Source organism: Ictidomys tridecemlineatus, chromosome 15, assembly GCF_052094955.1.
Source record: "Ictidomys tridecemlineatus isolate mIctTri1 chromosome 15, mIctTri1.hap1, whole genome shotgun sequence".
Lineage (NCBI taxonomy): Eukaryota > Metazoa > Chordata > Mammalia > Rodentia > Sciuridae > Ictidomys > Ictidomys tridecemlineatus.
Genome location: NC_135491.1, coordinates 34,445,637 through 34,449,424, shown reverse-complemented (window position 1 = coordinate 34,449,424; position 3,788 = coordinate 34,445,637).

Here is a 3,788-nt window from a genome sequence, read left to right as displayed (position 1 = left end):
GTAAACCTTGGAGACATCTTATTGTGGAAGCTGGAGAATTGTGTGGTATAGGTGGAGACAGTCCAGGAGGGGAAGTTTTTATACTTGTCGCCTTGATTTGCACAATGAATGATCATTTGGAGACCAAATCAGAGTCTGTGTCTTACACTATAGCTGAGTCCATTCTCTCAGAGAGATGTCATCATACATGTAAGAAGAATCACTATCGAGAGTTTAGTACAGTGCTAAAGGCCAAATGTGGGCTAATGGGGGAATATAAAATCCCGGGGAACCACAGACCCACAGGGGAGCTCAAACCCACAGACTCATCTCCAAGGATGTCTCTTGGGTGCTCATGAGAAAGACGGGGGGCAGCTTGTAAAACCAGGCTGGAAGGCCTTTCTCTAGGGGTGTAGACATGAAGTCCTGCTCAGACCACCCTCCTTCCATATCCCAAGTCCTACAACCATTAGGGAGAAAAGCTATGAATTTTCCCTCGGGACCCTGGTGATTCTGCTGAGATTGAAGAAAAGGGAAATTTAGAAACTCTGTGGGAGAACCCACAGGAAACTGTCCTGGGTTGAGATCATTAGAGATCCTTTCTGACTGGGAAGTGTCCGTGAAAGAACAAACAAGGCTCATCGTCGGAGAATATGCCCGTTTATTGAGGAACAGTTCTGCATATTTATAGATCCGGGAGTTATGAGAGTTAAACAGTTTAATGGTTTGACAGTTGGCATGGGGTGCTTTCTGATTGGTGGGTAAGGATCATGTGAGCCAGCAGGGCTAGTCTGATTGGTCGGTAAGGATCATGTGAGCCAGCAGGGCTCACCATTGGATGGCTCTTCTGGGGGGGATGGGGAAATTAGTCTTTGGAGCCGGGGTGACTCCCAACATTCCCCCCTCTTATTAAATGAGAGTAGGCGTGGACTCATTATGGCTGCTTCTTGTTGAGATGGGGTGGTGTGGGAGAAAGAGAGGAGGAAAGTAAGGAGCCCCCACAGGAAGGCAGAAAAGACCGGTATAACTTCAGGAACCAGATCAAAGAAGGTTCCTTGCCACCACAGATCCATGATGATGTCAGTCCATTCGGCATAGGTCTCGACTGGAGGTAGCCAGGAGTTGGTAATTCCTGAGGAGAAGCTGGTTAAAAGCTTGATTCGAATTTTTTTACCCACCTGAGTCTGAATGAACTTTAAAGGGAAGGAACAGGCACAGGGAGTTTTTATAGCCCAAATCTAATGGAGTCTCTGGGTCTGCAAGCTGCCTTGTTGGCGCAAGGGGGGTTAAGTGTTCAGCCTTGGACGTTTGGGCTTGAAGCAAACAGGTGATAAAGAACCAGACAGAGAGTTTGAGAAGCTAGGTCATCCTGCAGCTAACTTTGTTTGGCATGCCCTGCAGACCAGCCTGTCCTGCACCTAACACCCCCAATTCCACTCTTCATTCCTAGTCCAATCTAGTTTCCCTCCCCTCTCTATTAAGGCTGCTCTTCAAACTTTCTCCTACCTGGGTGTACCAGCTTGCTACTCTTGTTACCTTTCTCAAAGGTGGCCAAGGGAGGACAGTGGCCCATTGTTACCATATTTGCCTTTGAGAGCAGTCAGATCTCTTCAGGTTTTATGTGAAACACCTCAATTTTGAAATTCTTATGAAACTGGAGGGTAAACAAAACACACATGTTCCTCCTTAGGCCCAGAAGGCAACTGATAAAGTGCTCTCTTATGATAAAGGTAGCTCACACTTATTCAGGGGTCACCATGCTCCAGACACCCAAGTGGTTTGTCAGAAGGACAACACACAATGGTCCCACTACCGGCCAAATCCAAGCAAGAAGGGAGGGTCTGTAGTAAGGAAGAAAAGGGGGTCTGGCTGGAGGGAGCCCTTAGGATCACTTGCCCAGACATAGGGTGAAGAGAGGACCCAAGAGGGGCCAGAAATGAGGGGGAGCATTGACAAGAGTACTTAATGACAGGTGACGATCGTTGGCTCTTCTGATGAAGGTGTAGGAGCGCTGGGCTTAAGCCTGGAAATGTGAATCCATGGGGTAAGTTGGTTATTGGACAGCTTGAGTTTGGCCACCAAGGGAGTGCACATAATCACCTGAGCAGGACCCTCCCAGTTTGGTTTTAGAGGGGTTTTTCCCCTGGTGGGCAATAGTAAACAAGTTGACCAGGTGTTGAAGAGGTAGGGTTTTTAAAGAGACTGTGGTCAGGAAGGAGCCAGTCTTGATAGCGACCGAGTTCAGAGCGTAGATGGAAGAGGAGGGGGAGGGCATAGGTTTCAGAGACGGGTAGGGGTTTTGTAGGCAATCAGGGAGGAACGAGGGGACGTCCATACATGACTTCGAAAGGTGAGAGATTAGAAGGCTTTTTGGCAAGGCCCTAATGCACAATAAAGCCAAGGGGAGCACCTTGACCCAGTCCAGTCTTAATTCCATGGTGAGCTTGGTGAGGGTCTCTTTCAACCTTTCAACCTTTCTGGAAGCCTGGGGGCTGTAAGGGCAATGGAAATGCCAAGGGAGTGATAGTGCGTGAGCCAGTCCCTGAGTTACCTGCCATTGTCTGAATTCTGGGCCATTGTCTGATTGGTTACAAGTGGGCATCCTGAAACGGGGGATTATGTGTGTAAACAACAGATCAACTACCATAGAGGCCCGTTTGTTAGAAGTGGGAAAGGCTTCAACCCATCCCGAAAAAGTATCTACCAATACAAGAAGATTTTTATGTTTTTTACTTGGGGCATATTGATGAAATCAATCTGCCAGTCTGCAGCTAGGTATGACCTAAGGCCAGATAAAAAGGGAAAGGTTTAGGTTTTAATGGAGTATTGGTATTGGTTTTCTGGCAGATCTGACAAGCGGAAGTGATCTGTTGTAGGAGGGTCTTATTGCGTGGGGAAAGGGTGAAAAAGGAGTGAAAGAAAGTAGTGAGACTCTGTGGACTAGAATGGAATAGAGAGTGAAAAAACTGGAAGAGTCGCTGGGGATCTTTGGGCCGATCCCCGGTGGTAATGAAGAGTAACGGAGAGGAGTTAAAGCTCTGTAGGGCGGCTGATGGAGCCACTTGATCGGCCTTGGAATTCCCCATAGTAGTAAGGGAGGAGTCAGTTTGGTGGGCCTTGCAATGGATTATTCCCAGTTGGGAAGGCAGCCTGGAGGCTTGTAGTAGGCCAGAAATAAGTGTGGAATTAATGACTGCCTTCCCTATGGTGGTCAATAGCCCCCTTTCTTTCCAAATGGCTGCGTGGGAGATCAGGATATGGAAGACGTATTTGGAATCTGTATATAGGGAGAGGGTTTTTCCTCTGCTAGCTCGCATGCCCTTGTGGCAGCTATGAGTTCAGCTTGGTGGATGGTGGTATTGGGTGGGAGAAGTTTTGCCTTACAATGGATGAGAGGGAAACGACAGCATACCCCACCACTTTAACCCTTCGTGTATAAGAGGGCAGTGGTCCCTCAGAAATGGTGGTAGGGCAGGGTAAAATTGTCTTTAATACCTCCAGGCATTTGTGGATGGGATCTTGTGAGGGAGAAGATGGGAGGAGGGAGGCAGGGTTTAATGGAGAGCAGGGCTGAAAAGAGATGGAGGGATTTTCAAGGAATGAGACAAGGAGGGATAGAACCCTGGAAGGAGGAAGTGACTGTAGCCCCTTGTAAGTGAGGAAATCCTTTAGATGGTGAGGAGATGAGGTGGTTAGTGGGGAGCCAAAGGTAAGCTTGTGTGCTTCTTTCTGGAGGTCATGGGCCACTGCTAGGGCTCTGAGACATGGGGCCAGCCCCGATGGTGGGGTGGAGCTGTTTGAATAGGTAG